The sequence below is a fragment of the Oncorhynchus nerka genome, linkage group LG22 (assembly GCF_034236695.1).
Source record: "Oncorhynchus nerka isolate Pitt River linkage group LG22, Oner_Uvic_2.0, whole genome shotgun sequence".
NCBI classification, from domain to species: Eukaryota; Metazoa; Chordata; class Actinopteri; order Salmoniformes; family Salmonidae; genus Oncorhynchus; species Oncorhynchus nerka.
Genome location: NC_088417.1, coordinates 145,664 through 169,438, shown reverse-complemented (window position 1 = coordinate 169,438; position 23,775 = coordinate 145,664). Strand labels below are relative to the sequence as shown.

The 23,775-nt window shown below is 46.4% G+C and overlaps 1 protein-coding gene across 4 annotated transcripts in view; it reads right to left on the bottom strand.

Moving 5' to 3' along the window:
- The window catches only part of LOC115127707 (SH2/SH3 adapter protein Nck1-like), a 164,462-nt gene that overhangs the window by 113,774 nt on the left and 26,913 nt on the right, over positions 1-23,775 (bottom strand). For 2 of the 4 annotated variants that reach the window (XM_065006849.1, XM_065006850.1), the window contains exon 1: positions 13,970-14,678. The exons of the other annotated variants lie outside the window; for them this stretch is intronic. The gene's annotated coding sequence lies outside the window, so the exon portion shown is untranslated. Of the gene's footprint in view, positions 1-13,969; positions 14,679-23,775 lie in introns of those variants that run through there. 4 annotated transcript variants of the gene reach the window in all.

Here is a 23,775-nt window from a genome sequence, read left to right as displayed (position 1 = left end):
CATCCCAGTAGATTGTAGATTGCAGGGGTTCGGCAGGAGAGTGTGGGGAAGCAGGAAAATGGCAATACATGAACTCTCTCTCACAGAGACAGACAGAGACAGACAGAGACAGAGTAGAGCAGAGAGACAGACAGAGAGAGGGGCAGAGTAGAACAGAGAGACAGACAGAGAGACAGACAGACAGACAGACAGACACAGACAGACAGACAGAGACAGACAGACAGACAGACAGACAGACAGACAGAGACAGACAGACAGACAGACAGACAGACAGACAGACAGACAGACAGACAGACAGAAACACAGAGACAGACAGAGAGAGGGGCAGACAGAAACAGAGAGACAGAAACAGAGAGACAGAAACAGAGAGGGGCAGAGTAGAACAGACAGACAGACAGACAGACAGACAGACAGACAGACAGACAGACAGACAGACACAGACAGACAGACACAGACAGACAGAGAGAGGGGCAGACAGAAACAGAGAGACAGAAACAGAGAGACAGAAACAGAGAGAGGGGCAGAGTAGAACAGACAGACAGACTGTCTGTCTGTTCTACTCTGCCCCTCTCTCTGTTTCTGTCTGTCTCTGTCTGTCTCTCTCTCTGTCTGTCTCTCTGTCTGTCTGTCAGAGAGAGACAGACAGAAACAGAGAGACAGACAGAAACAGAGACACAGACAGAAACAGAGAGACAGACAGACAGAGACAGACAGACAGACAGAGACAGACAGACAGACAGACAGAGACAGACAGAGACAGACAGACAGAAACAGAGAGACAGACATAAACAGAGAGACAGACAGAAACAGAGAGACAGACAGACAGAGACAGACAGAGAGAGAGACAGACAGAAACAGAGAGACAGACAGACAGAGACAGACAGAAACAGAGAGACAGACAGAGAGAGAGACAGACAGAGAGAGGGGCAGAGTAGAACAGACAGACAGACAGACAGACAGACAGACAGACAGACAGACAGACAGAGAGAGACAGACACAGAGAGACAGACAGAGACAGACAGAGACAGACAGAAACAGAGAGACAGACAGAAACAGAGAGAGACAGACAGAGAGAGAGACAGACAGAGACAGACAGAAACAGAGAGAGGGGCAGAGTAGAACAGACAGACAGACACAGACAGACAGACAGAGAGAGGGGCAGAGTAGAACAGACAGACAGACAGAGAGAGGGGCAGAGTAGAACAGACAGACAGACAGAGAGAGGGGCAGAGTAGAACAGACAGACAGACAGAGAGAGGGGCAGAGTAGAACAGACAGACAGAGAGAGGGGCAGAGTAGAACAGACAGACAGACAGAGAGAGGGGCAGAGTAGAACAGAGTAACCTAATCCCTTGGACTGCCTGCTAAAATTACATTAATTCTCCAGGCTGATGGAATGTGCTGCTCTGTGAGCTCTGAGCAAGGCATCCTCCAGCACCACTGCTGCCCTTCCTCACAGCACACACTGTACACACACACACACACTGTACACACACTGTACACACACACTGTACGCACACTCACACTGTACACACTGTACACACACACACTGTACACACTGTACACACACTGTACACACACACTGTACGCACACTCACACTGTACACACTGTACACACACATACTACACACTGACACAAACACACTGTACACAAACACACTGTACACAAACACACTGTACACAAACACACTGTACACAAACACACTGTACACACACACACTCTACACACACACACTCTACACACTGTACACACACACTCACACACACTGTACACAAACACACTGTACACACACACTCTACACACTGTACACGCACACACTGTACACAAACACACTGTACACAAATGGAGTGTCTGAACCAAGAATGGACAGTGCAGGGCAGTGAAAGACCAGTTTAGAGAAGACTAGGCAGAGATAGTGGGTGTGGGTGTGACCCAGTGTTTCTGCTGTAGTAATTTAGCTGTGGTGCTGCGCCACAGCAAAAGAATACGGAACACGAACAAAATATTTCTGTGCAGTTTGAAGATGCTAGAACAGTCCACATGTAAACTTCCTCTGCAGACTAAACCAGGAATGAATAGAAAAACAATCATTCTATGGGGCTGTCTGGTTTATCTATTTACCTGGCCGGCTGGTTGTTGTACATTCTATGGGGCTGTCTGGTTTATCTATTTACCTGGCCGGCTGGTTGTTGTACATTCTATGGGGCTGTCTGGTTTATTATCTATTTACCTGGCCGGCTGGTTGTTGTACATTCTATGGGGCTGTCTGGTTTATCTATTTACCTGGCCGGCTGGTTGTTGTACATTCTATGGGGCTGTCTGGTTTATCTATTTACCTGGCCGGCTTGGGTTTGTACATTCTATGGGGCTGTCTGGTTTATCTATTTACCTGGCCGGCTGGTTGTTGTACATTCTATGGGGCTGTCTGGTTTATCTATTTACCTGGCCGGCTGGTTGTTGTACATTCTATGGGGCTGTCTGGTTTATCTATTTACCTGGCCGGCTTGGGTTTGTACATTCTATGGGGCCGTCTGGTTTATCTATTTACCTGGCCGGCTGGTTGTTGTACATTCTATGAGAGAGAACTATTCCTCGTTCAGGTTGCCAGAGCCACAGGGAAGAAAAACATCTGTTTCTACCATCAGGCTGCTAAATAGACACCACTAGTCAGCTGTTTCTACCCCCAGACCATCAGGCTGCTGAATAGACACCACTAGTCAGCTGTTTCTACCCCCAGACCATCAGGCTGCTGAATAGACACCACTAGTCAGCTGTTTCTACCCCCAGACCATCAGACTGCTGAATAGACACCACTAGTCAGCTGTTTCTACCCCCAGACCATCAGACTGTTGAATAGACACCACTAGTCAGCTGTTTCTACCATCAGGCTGCTGAATAGACACCACTAGTCAGCTGTTTCTACCCCCAGACCATCAGACTGTTGAATAGACACCACTAGTCAGCTGTTTCTACCCCCAGACCATCAGACTGTTGAATAGACACCACTAGTCAGCTGTTTCTACCCCCAGACCATCAGGCTGCTGAATAGACACCACTAGTCAGCTGTTTCTGCCATCAGACTGTTGAATAGACACCACTAGTCAGCTGTTTCTACTAGTCAGCTGTTTCTACCCCCAGACCATCAGACTGTTGAATAGACACCACTAGTCAGCTGTTTCTACCCCCAGACCATCAGACTGTTGAATAGACACCACTAGTCAGCTGTTTCTACCCCCAGACCATCAGGCTGCTGAATAGACACCACTAGTCAGCTGTTTCTGCCATCAGACTGTTGAATAGACACCACTAGTCAGCTGTTTCTACTAGTCAGCTGTTTCTACCCCCAGACCATCAGACTGTTGAATAGACACCACTAGTCAGCTGTTTCTACCCCCAGACCATCAGACTGTTGAATAGACACCACTAGTCAGCTGTTTCTACCCCCAGACCATCAGGCTGCTGAATAGACACCACTAGTCAGCTGTTTCTGCCATCAGACTGTTGAATAGACACCACTAGTCAGCTGTTTCTACTAGTCAGCTGTTTCTACCCCCAGACCATCAGACTGTTGAATAGACACCACTAGTCAGCTGTTTCTACCATCAGGCTGCTGAATGGACACCACTAGTCAGCTGTTTCTATCCCCAGACCATCAGACTGCGGAATAGACACCACTAGTCAGCTGTTTCTACCATCAGACTGCTGAATAGACATCACTAGTCAGCTGTTTCTACCCCCAGACCATCAGGCTGCTGAATAGACACCACTAGTCAGCTGTTTCTACCCCCAGACCATCAGACTGCTGAATAGACACCACTAGTCAGCTGTTTCTACCCCCAGACCATCAGGCTGCTAAATAGACACCACTAGTCAGCTGTTTCTACCATCAGACTGCTGAATAGACACCACTAGTCAGCTGTTTCTACCCCCAGACCATCAGGCTGCTAAATAGACACCACTAGTCAGCTGTTTCTACCCCCAGACCATCAGGCTGCTAAATAGACACCACTAGTCAGCTGTTTCTACCATCAGACTGCTGAATAGACACCACTAGTCAGCTGTTTCTACCCCCAGACCATCAGACTGCTGAATAGACACCACTAGTCAGCTGTTTCTACCCCCAGACCATCAGGCTGCTAAATAGACACCACTAGTCAGCTGTTTCTACCCCCAGACCATCAGGCTGCTAAATAGACACCACTAGTTAGCTGTTTCTACCATCAGACTGCTGAATAGACACCACTAGTCAGCTGTTTCTACCATCAGACCATCAGACTGCTGAATAGACACCACTAGTCAGCTGTTTCTACCATCAGACTGCTGAATAGACACCACTAGTCAGCTGTTTCTACCCCCAGACCATCAGACTGTTGAATAGACACCACTAGTCAGCTGTTTCTACCCCCAGACCATCAGACTGCTGAATAGACACCACCACTAGTCAGCTGTTTCTACCATCAGACTGCTGAATAGACACCACTAGTCAGCTGTTTCTACCATCAGACTGCTGAATAGACACCACTAGTCAGCTGTTTCTACCCCCAGACCATCAGGCTGCTGAATAGACATCACTAGTCAGCTGTTTCTACCATCAGGCTGCTGAATAGACACCACTAGTCAGCTGTTTCTACCATCAGACTGCTGAATAGACACCACTAGTCAGCTGTTTCTACCATCAGACCATCAGACTGCTGAATAGACACCACTAGTCAGCTGTTTCTACCATCAGACTGCTGAATAGACACCACTAGTCAGCTGTTTCTACCATCAGACCATCAGACTGCTGAATAGACACCACTAGTCAGCTGTTTCTACCCCCAGACCATCAGGCTGCTGAATAGACACCACTAGTCAGCTGTTTCTACCATCAGACTGCTGAATAGACACCACTAGTCAGCTGTTTCTACCATCAGACCGCTGAATAGACACCACTAGTCAGCTGTTTCTACCATCAGACCATCAGACTGCTGAATAGACACCACTAGTCAGCTGTTTCTACCCCCAGACCATCAGACTGCTGAATAGACACCACTAGTCAGCTGTTTCTACCCCCAGACCATCAGGCTGCTGAATAGACACCACTAGTCAGCTGTTTCTACCATCAGGCTGCTGAATAGACACCACTAGTCAGCTGTTTCTACCATCAGGCTGCTGAATAGACACCACTAGTCAGCTGTTTCTACCATCAGACTGCTGAATAGACACCACTAGTCAGCTGTTTCTACCATCAGACTGCTGAATAGACACCACTAGTCAGCTGTTTCTACCATCAGACCATCAGACTGCTGAATAGACACCACTAGTCAGCTGTTTCTACCATCAGACCATCAGACTGCTGAATAGACACCACTAGTCAGCTGTTTCTACCATCAGGCTGCAAAATAGACACCACTAGTCAGCTGCCTGTTCCCCCTGTCCCCTTCCTGCCCCTGGGACCTCCTATACCACCGTTGCTCCCCCTTTGGATATTTCAGCCCCAACAGACATCTACCCTGCCGCCACTCCAATGGACATTTATATGTATCATTTGTCACAGGTGTAAACATCTATATATTTGATGTATTTATTGTTTCATTCACACCTGTTGTAGATTGGAGCTGAAGTATTTCTCTGTGCACTGCAGCCACATCTGCAACCGTGTTCATGTGACTTAATATGTATATATTTTTACAAAAACAGCAGCGGCGTGACAATGGGTCATGGGAAAGTTGGCGCCCGGGCCAGCTGTGAGACAGGAAGTGGGGACATGGGAGAGGACGGGGGGGAGAATGACACAACACCCCTTTGACACAGTGTCAGAAGTTCAGACACAGTCAAGATGACTTTGTCTTCTCCTCAACGTGCCAGACAAGTTAAATCTGATGTATCGTCCTTAACAAGGCTTTAAGCCCGGAGGCCACTGGATTTGTTCCAAGCGAAGAAATTCCATCTCAGTGTCAGAATAAGAAAAAAAAGGCTGTTCCATTGTCCTGAATGGGCCGGTCAGCGCTACTCCTAATACCTGAATGGACCGGTCAGCGCTACTCCTAATACCTGAATGGGCCGGTCAGCGCTACTCCTAATACCTGAATGGGCCGGTCAGCGCTACTCCTAATACCTGAATGGACCGGTCAGCGCTACTCCTAATACCTGAATGGGCCGGTCAGCGCTACTCCTAATACCTGAATGGGCCGGTCAGCGCTACACCTAATACCTGAATGGGCCGGTCAGCGCTACTCCTAATACCTGAATGGGCCGGTCAGCGCTACACCTAATACCTGAATGGGCCGGTCAGCGCTACTCCTAATACCTGAATGGGCCGGTCAGCGCTACTCCTAATACCTGAATGGGCCGGTCAGCGCTACTCCTAATACCTGAATGGGCCGGTCAGCGCTACTCCTAATACCTGAATGGGCCGGTCAGCGCTACTCCTAATACCTGAATGGGCCGGTCAGCGCTACTCCTAATACCTGAATGGGCCGGTCAGCGCTACTCCTAATACCTGAATGGGCCGGTCAGCGCTACTCCTAATACCTGAATGGGCCGGTCAGCGCTACTCCTAATACCTGAATGGACCGGTCAGCGCTACTCCTAATACCTGAATGGACCGGTCAGCGCTACTCCTAATACCTGAATGGACCGGTCAGCGCTACTCCTAATACCTGAATGGACCGGTCAGCGCTACTCCTAATACCTGAATGGGCCGGTCAGCGCTACTCCTAATATCTGAATGGGATGGTCAGCGCTACTCCTAATACCTGAATGGGATGGTCAGCGCTACTCCTAATACCTGAATGGGCCGGTCAGCGCTACTCCTAATATCTGAATGGGCCGGTCAGCGCTACTCCTAATACCTGAATGGGCCGGTCAGCGCTACTCCTAATACCTGAATGGGACGGTCAGCGCTACTCCTAATACCTGAATGGGACGGTCAGCGCTACTCCTAATACCTGAATGGGACGGTCAGCGCTACTCCTAATACCTGAATGGGACGGTCAACGCTACTCCTAATATATTAATGGGACGGTCGGCGCTACTCCTAATATCTGAATGGGCCGGTCAGCGCTACTCCTAATACCTGAATGGGCCGGTCAGCGCTACTCCTAATACCTGAATGGGCCGGTCAGCGCTACTCCTAATACCTGAATGGGACGGTCAGCGCTACTCCCAATACCTGAATGGGACGGTCGGCGCTACTCCTAATACTTGAATGGGACGGTCGGCGCTACTCCTAATATCTGAACGGGACGGTCGGCGCTACTCCTAATATCTGAATGGGACGGTCAGCGCTACTCCTAATATCTGAACGGGACGGTCGGCGCTACTCCTAATATCTGAATGGGACGGTCAGCGCTACTCCTAATACCTGAATGGGACGGTCGGCGCTACTCCTAATATATTAATGGGACGGTCGGCGCTACTCCTAATATATTAATGGGACGGTCGGCGCTACTCCTAATACCTGAATGGGCCGGTCAGCGCTACTCCTAATACCTGAATGGGCCGGTCAGCGCTACTCCTAATACCTGAATGGGCCGGTCAGCGCTACTCCTAATATCTGATTTAGAACAGGGTGAATAGTGATTAGGGATGGGAGGTATCCAGACTTTCATGTCGTCATACAGTCCTCCTCACATCACGGAATATACTGGTTGTCTTCGTATTCAAGGGCACGCTGAAACACAAAATAAAACGGCCATTGGTACTAGCGAATTGGTACTAGCGAATTGGTACTAGCGAATTTCCATAGGAGGCTGCTAGCTAAATATGCTAACAAGACAGGCAATCCAGCTAATAATGTTAGAGTTGAAGTCGGAAGTTTACATACACTTAGGTTGGAGTCATTAAAACTAGTTTCTCAACCACTCCACAAATTTCTTGTTAACAAACTATAGTGTTGGCAAGTCGGTTAGGACATCTACTTTGTGCATGACACAATTTTTCCAACAATTGTTTACAGGGAGATTATTTCACTTATAATTCACTGTTTCACAATTCCAGTGGGTCAAATGTTGACAAACTTGACTGTGCCTCTAAACAGCTTGGAAAATTCCAGAAAAGGATGTCAAGGCTTTAGAAGCCTCCGATAGGCTAATTGACATCATTTGAGTCTATTGGAGGTGTACCTGTGGATCTATTCCAAGGCCTACCTTCAAACTCAGTGCCTCTTTGCTTGACATCATGGGAAAATCAAAATAAATCAGTCAAGACCTCAAAGAAAATTGTAGACCTCAACAAGTCTGGTTCAATCCTTGGGAGCAATTTCCAAATGCCTGAAGGTACCACGTTCATCTGTACAAACAATAGTACGCAAGTATAAACACCATGGGACCACGCAGCCATGTTATCGCTCAGGAAGGAGACGCGTTCTGTCTCCTAGAGATGAACGTACTTTGGTGCGAAAAGTGCGAATCAATCCCAGAAAAAAGAGCAAAGGACCTTGTGAAGATGCTGGAGGAAACAAAAGTATCTATTTCCACAGTAAAACGAGTCCTATATCGGCATAACCTGAAAGGCCGCTCAGCAAGGAAGAAGCCACTGCTCCAAAACCTCCATCAAATAGCCAGATTATGGTTTGCAACTGCACATGGGGACAAAGATGGTACTTTTTGGAGAAATGTCCTCTGGTCTGATGAAACAAAAATAGAACTGTTTGGCCATAATGACCATCGTTATGTTTGGAGGAATAAGGGGGAGGCTTGCAAGCTGAAGAACACCATCCCAACCGTGAAGCAGCCTAACTGGCATACACAGGCTGCACATTAATCCGCTTTACAACCAGCCTAACTGGCATACACAGGCTGCACATTAATCCGCTTTACAACCAGCCTAACTGGCAAACATAGGCTGCACATTAATCCGCTTTACAACCAGCCTAACTGGCATGCATAGGCTGTAACTGGCAGACAGACACGGGCTGTAACTGGCAGACAGACACGGGCTGTAACTGGCAGACAGACACGGGCTGTAACTGGCAGACAGACACGGGCTGTAACTGGCAGACACGGGCTGTAACTGGCAGACAGACACGGGCTGTAAATGGCAGACAGACACGGGCTGTAAATGGCAGACAGACAAGGGCTGTAACTGGCAGACAGACACGGGCTGTAACTGGCAGACAGACACGGGCTGTAACTGGCAGACAGACACGGGCTGTAACTGGCAGACAGACACGGGCTGTAACTGGCAGACAGACACGGGCTGTAACTGGCAGACAGACACGGGCTGTAACTGGCAGACAGACACGGGCTGTAACTGGCAGACAGACATGGGCTGTAACTGACTGACAGACACGGGCTGTAACTGACAGACATGGGCTGTAACTGGCAGACAGACACGGGCTGTAACTGGCAGACATGGGCTGTAACTGACAGACATGGGCTGTAACTGACAGACATGGGCTGTAACAGACACGGGCTGTAACTGACAGACATGGGCTGTAACTGACAGACATGGGCTGTAACTGACAGACATGGGCTGTAACTGACAGACATGGGCTGTAACTGACAGACAGACATGGGCTGTAACTGACAGACATGGGCTGTAACTGACAGACATGGGCTGTAACTGGCAGACAGACACGGGCTGTAACTGGCAGACAGACACGGGCTGTAACTGGCAGACAGACACGGGCTGTAACTGGCAGACAGACACGGGCTGTAACTGGCAGACAGACACGGGCTGTAACTGGCAGACAGACACGGGCTGTAACTGGCAGACAGACACGGGCTGTAACTGGCAGACAGACACGGGCTGTAACTGGCAGACAGACACGGGCTGTAACTGGCAGACAGACACGGGCTGTAACTGGCAGACAGACACGGGCTGTAACTGGCAGACAGACACGGGCTGTAACTGGCAGACAGACACGGGCTGTAACTGGCAGACAGACACGGGCTGTAACTGGCAGACAGACACGGGCTGTAACTGGCAGACAGACACGGGCTGTAACTGGCAGACAGACATGGGCTGTAACTGACTGACAGACACGGGCTGTAACTGACAGACAGACACGGGCTGTAACTGGCAGACAGACACGGGCTGTAACTGGCAGACATGGGCTGTAACTGACAGACATGGGCTGTAACTGACAGACATGGGCTGTAACAGACAGACATGGGCTGTAACAGACATGGGCTGTAACTGACAGACATGGGCTGTAACTGACAGACAGACACGGGCTGTAACTGGCAGACATGGGCTGTAACTGACAGACATGGGCTGTAACTGACAGACATGGGCTGTAACTGACAGACATGGGCTGTAACTGACAGACAGACATGGGCTGTAACTGACAGACATGGGCTGTAACTGACAGACAGACACGGGCTGTAACTGGCAGACAGACACGGGCTGTAACTGGCAGACATGGGCTGTAACTGACAGACATGGGCTGTAACTGACAGACATGGGCTGTAACAGACAGACATGGGCTGTAACAGACATGGGCTGTAACTGACAGACATGGGCTGTAACTGACAGACAGACACGGGCTGTAACTGGCAGACATGGGCTGTAACTGACAGACATGGGCTGTAACTGACAGACATGGGCTGTAACTGACAGACATGGGCTGTAACTGACAGACAGACATGGGCTGTAACTGACAGACATGGGCTGTAACTGACAGACATGGGCTGTAACTGGCAGACAGACACGGGCTGTAACTGGCAGACAGACACGGGCTGTAACTGGCAGACAGACACGGGCTGTAACTGGCAGACAGACACGGGCTGTAACTGGCAGACAGACACGGGCTGTAACTGGCAGACAGACACGGGCTGTAACTGGCAGACAGACACGGGCTGTAACTGGCAGACAGACACGGGCTGTAACTGGCAGACAGACACGGGCTGTAACTGGCAAACAGACGCGGCTGTAACTGGCAGACAGACACGGGCTGTAACTGGCAGACAGACACGGGCTGTAACTGGCAGACAGACATGCGCTGTAACTGGCAGACACGGGCTGTAACTGGCAGACAGACACGGGCTGTAGCTGGCAGATAGACACGGGCTGTAACTGGCAGACATGGGCTGTAACTGGCAGACACGGGCTGTAACTGGCAGACAGACACGGGCTGTAGCTGGCAGATAGACACGGGCTGTAACTGGCAGACATGGGCTGTAACTGGCAGACATGGGCTGTAACTGGCAGACACGGGCTGTAACTGGCAGACAGACACGGGCTGTAACTGGCAGACAGACATGCGCTGTAACTGGCAGACACGGGCTGAGGCTGCGCCTGAGTTTCACGTTTGGGGAAGATAATTTTCATCATAACAATGCACCTTTATGATAAAGTATTACATGCATAATTGCATGTGCCATCACTCTTGAGAACAGTGTTTTCCCTCTGAGTGGATTTTGGAAACATTTGTGTTTATAGCCTATTGCCATGTGCGCATTGCTGTGAAGAAACAGCCTAATAGTTCAACATTTTAAGCTAAAAGTTCTGATCTGTTGCATCAACCTCATTGCTTTCAAGTTTTTTTTTTATGCTAGTGAATATATTAATTTGGGATCTATCGCATCCCACAACTGTCCCAGACTACGTTTGGAATATTTATTTCAAGAACAGCAGGACAATTTGACCAACAGAATAAGTCAACTTTTGTACTGTGGGGGATAGTAGATTGGCTGCTGTTGGTTAGATCTACTACTCATCTGGTTGGCTGACGAAAAGTAGATGCGGACAGTTCTTCTAGCATCTTCTGCATCCCTGATGTGTCCGTCTTCATTTGTAGTCTGTGAGAAGGACCCGAGATAATTATGAAAAGGACCCAATCACGTGACGGGCATTGGCAAATAAGAATTGCGATATCTAAGAGAGCAACGTGAGTGAGTGGTGCTTCGGAGCCGGGAGAAGGGAATTATAATAATTATACCCAAGGGTTCACTGGCCACAAAGGACATGGATTTTTTTTAAGGGATATTACAACCACACGAAGGGGATGCGGTCAAATTGTGAATGAGAGACTGATGAAGTGTGTTCAGCCTGCGCAAAATACAAAGCAGAGCTCTTGCCTTTCATGTGACTTTTTTCAAATCATCATTAGTCGTATCATACAGCCTTAGAATGTATTAAAAATCAAAACATACCAACGTTTGTATCAGAGTACAACTCAGAGTATGTTATTCTGTTCATCTGAAATAGACTTACATTTTCTTCATATCACGTTTCTTTAGACATGTCTCAAATAAATAATGGATGTGAAAGTGTAGGCTATATCACATGGATTTATTAGACTTTTTCAAATGTAGATGTACCAAAAGGTCTGCTTTCTCCAACTATTTCCCAGCCGCCTGATAAATTCAGGCCAGCAACGTTATTGAGAGCAGTAGCAACATATTTTCAGTTCTCCATGGCTAACATTATATATATTTTATTCATTCAGTAGAAAGGATTATCTAGGCATTATGAGCAGCTCATTTTAAACACAAGATGCAACACCGCAAACCAATCCAAACTCCTCTCTCAGCATGTCCAGCCCACTCATTATCTCAACCAATCATGGCTAGAGGGAAGGTTGCCTCCTTTCTCTGTGGATAAACCAACTAGGCTCGTAATGTAACAATTGTATTATATTTACAGACGACATACAAGTTTGATATTAAGGTACATGAAAGAGAACCAATTTCTGCCCCCAAAAAAATGCATTTTGATAAAAAATATATTTTTTACATTCAAACGGCTCTTCTGTGATTTCGTGACTTGCAACATATGCCTAGTTTCCTGAAATCGGGTCACATGACCAGTTAAGTTTAATTTTACGGTGGCTGGACCGGAGGTCATCATTGTACTAGTAATTAGAAGTAAACATGTCAATTCAATTTAAAATGTCAATGGTTTGCAAAATTGCAGTGGTCTGAAAGGATATACATTCTATCAATTCTGTTTCTATGATTGAAATGACACCGACCCTGAATTCAAGAGCCTGTTGTGTCTCAACAGATATAGATAGATAGATAGATAGATAGATAGATAGATAGATACATAGATAGATAGATAGATAGATACAACACAACAACCTCAGATGTGAATTTGGGTCTAAGCTTCAACATACGCATATATACATACATAACATATGCCAATGTGAAACGAAAATTTGAGTTTAAGTGTTTAGATATTTGACGATTAAGGGTTTAAAAATGTTCATAAAATAGTTAAACACTGTCTGTAAGCTCTTAAATTATATCAAAGTCAACCGTTTATCTTTTCCAGTGACGAAGACATCACTGGACATGTCTAATGATATGGTGGGGTATATAAAACGGGGAAAATGTCTCTCTTTAAGGTCCAAAAAGTCACTTTGGACACTTCTTCTAACATCTACCGCAAATCAAAAGGGATGCTGTCAAAAGGTGATTGAATTCAAATGGAGCATCTTTGGAAGCAGATGATTCCATGCCATATAGATGTAGACTAGACTAGGTTAGCTAGGCTAGGTTAGCTAGTGTAACAGTATAACTTTAGACCGTCCCCTCGCCCATACCCGGGCGTGAACCAGGGACCCTCTGCACACATCAACAACTGTCACCCTCGAATCATCATTACCCATCGCTCCACAAAAGCCGCGGCCCTTGCAGAGCAAGGGGAACCTCTACTTCAAGGTCTCAGAGCAAATGACGTCACCGATTGAAACGCTATTTAGCGCGCACCACCACTAACTAGCTAGCCGTTTCACATCCGTTACGCTAGGCTAGGTTAGCTAGGCTAGCTAGGCTACACACAACAAGGGAAATGATTGTATGGGTGAAAGAGAGAAGGAAGCGGACATGTTTTTCTCTCACACAGAACCACACCTGTTCTGCCGTTGGGAATGCTCCTTCCTTCCTTACAGAAATCAGGTTAAAGTCACCTACTCTATACACGTGCACACACACACACACACACACACACACACACACACACACACTGTAGGCCTATTTTCTATGTTCACCCCTTTCTCTTCCTGTGTTGCTGGTGAGAAAATATGTTTAGACTTACCTGACTGAGTAATAGTGAAACAGCTGAGGCCTACTCTCATAATGTAGAACCAAATCTCCCATGGTGCAGCCTGTTCTCACCACCTTGGAGACCTTGTCCTTCACCAAACCCATGAAGTGTAGCTGGGACGAAAAACTGAAAATGATTGACACCGACATTGCCTTCCTCTTACCCGGCGTATTTTGCATATGTCTGTAATTTTAATACACACCGGTTCCTGTAGATTAAAACCATTATTGGGTCAACAGTAAACACATTATGTTGATTCCTGCTATGAAAGTATCTGCCCGGCGCTGTCTGTGGGCTGCTGTGTGAGCGAGCCGCTCTGTCTGTGTGAGCGAGCCGCTCTGTCTCCTCACACAGCACAGAGGAGAGATGCCGACGACTGTTGCTCAAAGTTCTATTGAGGGAAAATGATAGTTTTCAACTACTACTGTTCTGATTACACAGCTTTTCTGTGATCATTTATTTATCACCTCTTAAGACCCCCTAGAGTCCATGTCAGCTCCCCCACGGAAATCGAATTAGCATACTAAACGAACTCGTAAAAAACGTTTGCTCTACGACTCCCACCAGCATCTTGGGAACCGTCTGAAGCCTGTACAGCTGATAACGGTCGGTCCGATTTGAAAACAAATCCGATTTTATTGGTCACAAAAAACATATTTAGCAGATGTTATTGCAGGTGTAATGCTTGTCAGTTTCTAGACATATGTTATCAATGAGTGTTCAGATGTGTCCACACGCAGCCATAGTAAAAAAAACAGTCAGAGAGATGAACAAGACATGAGGAAGTGAAAGGGAGCTCAGTTTATGCAATATTGGCACATAAGAGAAGTGACAAGATTGTGGTGAGATTATTTTTTCCACCATTGCTCAATTTAATCCTAAAATGTGAACTCTACCTAATAGACCAAGTTTGTCATTTGACCAGAGGGGGTTTGAAGCACTGATTACCAGAGAGAGAAGTGCACAGTTAGCGTTTTCGGTGAGGTCAGTGGATGTGGAAACTGGAGCCCACTAGCTAACTAAAGCCAGGCTTTCAGACAGACTAGCACACGGAGTTTAGAGAACATGAAGCTACACATGAAACAATGGAATAAAACTAAATCACTTATTTGGGACATATGATCTTCAAAACGTAGCTCATTAGATTATAGAGATTAGCCACTTTGTAGGGACTGTTTTTTTAAACTGTTTCAGTTCTTAATGCTAGCTAGCTTAGCTCGTTAGCTTGCTCCTGGTAACCCTCTAGGCAGAGCGGTGCAGTGCGGCGTGGGGAAGGAGGCAGGGCGTGTGAGTGAGAGACACATTAAGTAAATAAGGCCACGTCACTACAATGTCAACATCTGCACACTGCCGGATGGTTCTGGAGAGAAAAGGGAAAGTAGAGCTGGGAAGTGGAAAACAGGACTGGGAAGTGGAAAGGAAAGGAGAACTGGGAAGTGGAAAGGAGAGGAGAAGTGGGAAGTGGAAAGGAGAGAAGTGGAAAGGAGAGGAGAACTGGGAAGTGGAAAGGAGAACTGGAAAGGAGAGGAGAAGTGGAAAGGAGAGGAGGACTGGGAAGTGGAAAGGAGAGGAGAAGTGGAAAGGAGAGGAGGACTGGGAAGTGGAAAGGAGAGGAGAAGTGGAAAGGAGAGGAGGACTGGGAAGTGGAAAGTGGAAAGGAGAGGAGGACAGGGAAGTGGAAAGGAGAGGAGAAGTGGGAAGTGGAAAGGAGAGGAGAAGTGGGAAGTGGAAAGGAGAGGAGGACTGGGAAGTGGAAAGGAGAGGAGGACTGGGAAGTGGAAAGGAGAAGAGAAGTGGGAAGTGGAAAGGAGAGGAGAAGTGGAAAGGAGAAGAGAAGTGGAAAGGAGAAGAGAAGTGGGAAGTGGAAAGGAGAAGAGAAGTGGGAAGTGGAAAGGAGAGGAGAAGTGGGAAGTGGAAAGGAGAGGAGGACTAGGAAGTGGAAAGGAGAGGAGGACTGGGAAGTGGAAAGGAGAAGAGAAGTGGGAAGTGGAAAGGAGAAGAGAAGTGGGAAGTGGAAAGGAGAGGAGAAAAGTGGAAAGGAGAAGAGAAGTGGAAAGGAGAAGAGAAGTGGGAAGTGGAAAGGAGAGGAGAAAAGTGGAAAGGAGAAGAGAAGTGGAAAGGAGAAGAGAAGTGGGAAGTGGAAAGGAAAGGAGGACTGGGAAGTGGAAAGGAGAGGAGGACAGGGAAGTGGAAAGGAAAGGAGGACTGGGAAGTGGAAAGGAGAGGAGGACAGGGAAGTGGAAAGTGGAAAGGAGAGGAGGACAGGGAAGTGGAAAGGAGAGGAGAAGTGGGAAGTGGAAAGGAGAGGAGGACTGGGAAGTGGAAAGGAAAGGAGGACTGGGAAGTGGAAAGGAAAGGAGGACTGGGAAGTGGAAAGGAGAGGAGGACAGGGAAGTGGAAAGTGGAAAGGAGAGGAGGACAGGGAAGTGGAAAGGAGAGGAGAAGTGGGAAGTGGAAAGGAGAGGAGGACTGGGAAGTGGAAAGGAGAGGAGGACTGGGAAGTGGAAAGGAGAGGAGAAGTGGGAAGTGGAAAGGAGAGGAGGACTGGGAAGTGGAAAGGAGAGGAGAAGTGGGAAGTGGAAAGGAGAGGAGAAGTGGAAAGGAGAGGAGGACTGGGAAGTGGAAAGGAGAGGAGAAGTGGGAAGTGGAAAGGAGAGGAGAAGTGGGAAGTGGAAAGGAGAGGAGGACTGGGAAGTGGAAAGGAGAGGAGAAGTGGGAAGTGGAAAGGAGAGGAGGACTGGGAAGTGGAAAGGAGAAGTGGGAAGTGGAAAGGAAAGGAGAGGAGAAGTGGAAAGGAGAGGAGAGAAGGACTGGGAAGAGGAGAGGAGGACTGGGAAGTGGAGAGGAGGGCTGGGAAGTGGAGAGGAGGGCTGGGAAGTGGAGAGGAGGGCTGGGAAGAGGGAGAGGAGGACTGGGAAGAGGAGAGAAGGACTGGGAAGAGGAGAGGAGGACTGGGAAGAGGAGAGGAGAACTGGGAAGTGGAAAGGAGTGGAGAATTTGGAATTGGAAAGTTGAGAGAAGAGGAGAGGAGGACTGGGAAGAGGAGAGGAGGACTGGGAAGTGGAGAGGAGGACTGGGAAGTGGAGAGGAGAACTGGGAAGTGGAGAGGAGAACTGGGAAGTGGAGAGGAGGACTGGGAAGTGGAGAGGAGGACTGGGAAGTGGAGAGGAGAGGAGGACTGGGAAGTGGAAAGGATAGGAGAGGAGAATGGGAGGTGGAGAGGAGAACTGGGAAGTGGAAAGGAATGGAGAATTTGGAATTCGAAAGTGGAGAGAAGAGGGGAGGAGGACTGGGAAGTGGAAAGGAGAACTGGGAAGAGGAGAGAAGGAAGAGGAGAGAAGGACTGGGAAGAGGAGAGAAGGACTGGGAAGAGGAGAGAAGGACTGGGAAGAGGAGAGAAGGACTGGGAAGTGGAGAGAAGGGCTGGGAAGAGGAGAGGAGGGCTGGGAAGAGGAGAGAAGGAATGGGAAGAGGAGAGAAGGACTGGGAAGAGGAGAGAAGGACGGGCTGGGAAGAGGAGAGGAGGGCTGGGAAGAGGAGAGGAGGGCTGGGAAGTGGAGAGGAGGGCTGGGAAGTGAGGAGAAGGGGAGAGCTGGGAAGTGAGGAGAAGGGGAGAGCTGGGAAGTGGAGAGGAGAGGAGGACTGGGAAGTAGAGAGGAGGACTGGGAAGTGGAGAGGAGGACTGGGAAGAGGAAAGGAGGACTGGGAAGTGGAGAGGAGGGTTGGGAAGTGGAGAGCAGGAACGGGAAGTGGAGAGCAGGACTGGGAAGTGGAGAGAAGGACTGGGAAGTGGAGAGGAGGGGAGAGCTGGGAAGTGGAGAGAAGGGGAGAGCTGGGAAGTGGAGAGGAGGGGAGGGCTGGGAAGTGGAGAGGAGGGGAGGGCTGGGAAGTGGAGAGGAGAGAGCTGGGAAGTGGATAGGAGAGAGCTGGGAAGTGGATAGGAGAGAGCTGGGAAGTGGAGAGGAGGGGAGAGCTGGGAAGTGGAGAGGAGAGAGCTGGGAAGTGGAGAGGAGGGGAGAGCTGGGAAGTGGAGAGGAGGGGAGGGCTGGGAAGTGGAGAGGAGAGAGCTGGGAAGTGGAGAGGAGAGAGCTGGGAAGTGGAGAAAGGAGAGAGCTGGGAAGTGGAGAGAAGGGGAGAGCTGGGAAGTGGAGAGGAGGGGAGGGCTGGGAAGTGGAGAGGAGAGAGCTGGGAAGTGGAGAGAAGGGGAGAGCTGGGAAGTGGAGAGAAGGGGAGAGCTGGGAAGTGGAGAGAAGGGGAGAGCTGGGAAGTGGAGAGAAGGGGAGAGCTGGGAAGTGGAGAGAAGGGGAGAGCTGGGAAGTGGAGAGCAGAGGAGAGCTGGGAAGTGGAGCAAGGGGCCTCTGCCTGGACTGAATAGCAGGGCTCTATCTCACTTGATGCAGAGGACATTCCAGTACATACATATGAAGTGGACAACAGTAGTTATATAGGATGAATCATGACTAGAATACAGTATATACATATGAAGTGGACAGCAGTAGTTATATAGGATGAACCATGACTAGAATAAAGTATATACATATGAAGTGGACAGCAGTAGTTATATAGGATGAACTAGAATACAGTATATACATATGAAGTGGACAGCAGTAGTTATATAGGATGAACTAGAATACAGTATATACATATGAAGTGGACAGCAGTAGTTATATAGGATGAACTAGAATACAGTATATACATATGAAGTGGACAGCAGGATGAACCATGACTAGAATACAGTATATACATATGAAGTGGACAGCAGGATGAACCATGACTAGAATACAGTATATACATATGAAGTGGACAGCAGTAGTTATATAGGATGAACTAGAATACAGTATATACATATGAAGTGAACAGCAGTAGTTATATAGGATGAACTAGAATACAGTATATACATATGAAGTGGACAGCAGGATGAACCATGACTAGAATACAGTATATACATATGAAGTGGACAGCAGGATGAACCAGGACTAGAATACAGTATATACATATGAAGTGGACAGCAGGATGAACCAGGACTAGAATACAGTATATACATATGAAGTGGACAGCAGGATGAACCAGGACTAGAATACAGTATATACATATGAAGTGGACAGCAGGATGAACCAGGACTAGAATACAGTATATACATACGAAGTGGACAGCAGTAGTTATATAGGATGAACTAGAATACAGTATATACATATGAAGTGAACAGCAGTAGTTATATAGGATGAACTAGAATACAGTATATACATATGAAGTGAACAGCAGTAGTTATATAGGATGAACTAGAATACAGTATATACATATGAAGTGGACAGCAGTAGTTATATAGGATGAACTAGAATACAGTATATACATATGAAGTGGACAGCAGTAGTTATATAGGATGAACTAGAATACAGTATATACATATGAAGTGGACAGCAGGATGAACCATGACTAGAATACAGTATATACATATGAAGTGGACAGCAGGATGAACCATGACTAGAATACAGTATATACATATGAAGTGGACAGCAGTAGTTATATAGGATGAACTAGAATACAGTATATACATATGAAGTGGACAGCAGGATGAACCATGACTAGAATACAGTATATACATATGAAGTGGACAGCAGTAGTTATATAGGATGAACTAGAATACAGTATATACATATGAAGTGGACAGCAGGATGAACCATGACTAGAATACAGTATATACATATGAAGTGGACAGCAGGATGAACCATGACTAGAATACAGTATATACATATGAAGTGGACAGCAGTAGTTATATAGGATGAACTAGAATACAGTATATACATATGAAGTGGACAGCAGGATGAACCATGACTAGAATACAGTATATACATATGAAGTGGACAGCAGGATGAACCAGGACTAGAATACAGTATATACATATGAAGTGGACAGCAGTAGTTATATAGGATGAACCAGGGCTAGAATACAGTATATACATATGAAGTGGACAGCAGTAGTTATATAGGATGAACTAGAATACAGTATATACATATGAAGTGGACAGCAGTAGTTATATAGGATGAACCATGACTAGAATACAGTATATACATATGAAGTGGACAGCAGTAGTTATACAGCATGAATGATGACAAGAATACAGTGTGTGTGTGTGTGTGTGTGTGTGTGTGTGTGTGTGTGTGTGTGTGTGTGTGTGTGTGTGTGTGTGTGTGTGTGTGTGTTATATATACACATACACACACACACACACACACACACACACACACACACACACACACACACACACACACACACACACAAACACAGAGTCAGAAGTTTACATACACCTTAGCCAAATACATTTAAACTCAGTTTCACAATTCCTTACATTTAATCCTAGTACAAAATTAGATCTTAGATCAGTGAGGATCACCACTTTAAAATGTCAGAATAATAGAATGATTTATTTCAGTTTTTATTTAGTATTTGGTAGCATTGCCTTTGAATTGTTTAACTTGGGTCAAACGTTTCAACTAGCCTTCCACAAGCTTCCCACAATAAGTTGGGTGAATGTTGGCCCATTCCTCCTGACTAAGCACAAATGCTGTAACTGAGTCAGGTTTGTTGGCCTCCTTGCTCACACACACTTTTTCAGTTCTGCCCACACATTTTCTATGGGAATGAGGTCAGGGCTTTGTGATGGCCACTCCAATACCTTGTCTTTGTTGTCCTTAAGCCATTTTGCCACAACTTTGGAAGTTTGCTTGGGGTCATTGTCCATTTGGAAGACCCATTTGCGACCAAGCATTAACTTCCTGGCTGATGTCTTGAGATGTTGCTTCAATATATCCACATAATTTTCCAACCTCATGATGCCATCTATTTTGTGAAGTGCACCAGACCCTCCTGCAGCAAAGCACCCCACAACATGATGCTGCCATCCCCGTGCTTCACGGTTGGGATAGTGTTCTTCGGCTTGCAAGCCTCCCCCTTTTTCCTCCAAACATAACGATGGTCATTATGGCCAAACAGTTCTATTTTTGTTCCATCAGACCAGAGGACATTTCTCCAAAAAGTACCATCTTTGTCCCCATGTGCAGTTGCAAACCAAATCCACAGACTGGACAGTAGTGGAGAAGGTGGAAAGTTCCTCTGCGTACACATCACGGACAAACTGAAATGGTCCACCCACACAGACAGCGTGGTGAAAAAGGCCCAAACAGCTCCTCTTCAAACTCAAGAGGCTGAAGAAATTTGGCTTGTCACCAAAAACACTCAATCTTTTACAGATGACCGCCTGGTACGGCAACTGCTCCGCCCACAAACGTAAGGCTCTCCAGAGGGTAGTGAGGTCTGCACAACGCATCACCGGGGGCAAACTACCTGCCCTCCAGGACTACCTGCCCTCCTACACCACCCGATGTCACAGGAAGGCCATAAAGATCATCAAGGACAACAACCACCCGAGCCACTGCCTGTTCACCCTGCTATCATCCAGAAGGCGATGTCAGTAGAGGTGCATCAAAGCGGGGACCAAGAGACTGATAAACAGCTTCTATCTCAAGGCCATCAGACTGTAAAACAGCTTCTATCTCCATCAGACTGATAAACAGCTTCTATCTCCATCAGACTGTTGAACAGCTTCTATCTCTATCAGACTGATAAACAGCTTCTATCTCCATCAGACTGTTAAACAGCTTCTATCTCAAGGCCATCAGACTGATAAACAGCTTCTATCTCAAGGCCATCAGACTGATAAACAGCTTCTATCTCCATCAGACTGATAAACAGCTTCTATCTCAAGGCCATCAGACTGATAAACAGCTTCTATCTCAAGGCCATCAGACTGATAAACAGCTTCTATCTCAGAGCCATCAGACTGATAAACAGCTTCTATCTCCATCAGACTGTTGAACAGCTTCTATCTCCATCAGACTGTTGAACAGCTTCTATCTCCATCAGACTGTTGAACAGCTTCTATCTCCATCAGACTGTAAAACAGCTTCTATCTCCATCAGACTGATAAACAGCTTCCATCTCAAGGCCATCAGACTGTTAAACAGCCACCACTAACATTGAGTGGCTGCTGCCAACATACTGACTCATCTCTAACCACTTCAATAAATAAAAATTGGATGTAATGCCACTTTATATAATGTTTACATACTCTACATTACTCATCTCATATGTATATACTGTACTCTATTGTAGTGTGCTTTAGTGCCGCTCTGACATTACTCATCTCATATGTATATACTGTACTCTATTGTAGTGTGCCTTAGTGCCGTTCTGACATTACTCATCTCATATATATATACTGTACTCTATTGTAGTGTGCCTTAGTGCCGTTCTGACATTACTCATCTCATATATATATATACTGTACTCTATTGTAGTGTGCCTTAGTGCCGTTCTGACATTACTCATATGTATATACTGTACTCTATTGTAGTGTGCCTTAGTGCCGTTCTGACATTACTCATCTCATATGTATATACTGTACTCTATTGTAGTGTGCCTTAGTGCCGTTCTGACATTACTCATCTATATATACTGTACTCTATTGTAGTGTGCCTTAGTGCCGTTCTGACATTACTCATCTCATATGTATATACTGTACTCTATTGTAGTGTGCCTTAGTGCCGTTCTGACATTACTCATATGTATATACTGTACTCTATTGTAGTGTGCCTTAGTGCCGCTCTGACATTACTCATCTCATATGTATATACTGTACTCTATTGTAGTGTGCCTTAGTGCCGTTCTGACATTACTCATATATATATACTGTACTCTATTGTAGTGTGCCTTAGTGCCGTTCTGACATTACTCATATATATATACTGTACTCTATTGTAGTGTGCCTTAGTGCCGCTCTGACATTACTCATCTCATATGTATATACTGTACTCTATTGTAGTGTGCCTTAGTGCCGTTCTGACATTACTCATATATATATACTGTACTCTATTGTAGTGTGCCTTAGTGCCGTTCTGACATTACTCATATATATATACTGTACTCTATTGTAGTGTGCCTTAGTGCCGTTCTGACATTACTCATATATATATACTGTACTCTATTGTAGTGTGCCTTAGTGCCGCTCTGACATTACTCATCTCATATGTATATACTGTACTCTATTGTAGTGTGCCTTAGTGCCGTTCTGACATTACTCATATGTATATACTGTACTCTATTGTAGTGTGCCTTAGTGCCGTTCTGACATTACTCATCTCATATATATATACTGTACTCTATTGTAGTGTGCCTTAGTGCCGCTCTGACATTACTCATCTCATATGTATATACTGTACTCTATTGTAGTGTGCCTTAGTGCCGTTCTGACATTACTCATATGTATATACTGTACTCTATTGTAGTGTGCCTTAGTGCCGTTCTGACATTACTCATCTCATATGTATATACTGTACTCTATTGTAGTGTGCCTTAGTGCCGTTCTGACATTACTCATCTCATATGTATATACTGTACTCTATTGTAGTGTGCCTTAGTGCCGTTCTGACATTACTCATCTATATATACTGTACTCTATTGTAGTGTGCCTTAGTGCCGCTCTGACATTACTCATCTCATATGTATATACTGTACTCTATTGTAGTGTGCCTTAGTGCCGTTCTGACATTACTCATATATATATACTGTACTCTATTGTAGTGTGCCTTAGTGCCGTTCTGACATTACTCATATATATATACTGTACTCTATTGTAGTGTGCCTTAGTGCCGTTCTGACATTACTCATATATATATACTGTACTCTATTGTAGTGTGCCTTAGTGCCGCTCTGACATTACTCATCTCATATGTATATACTGT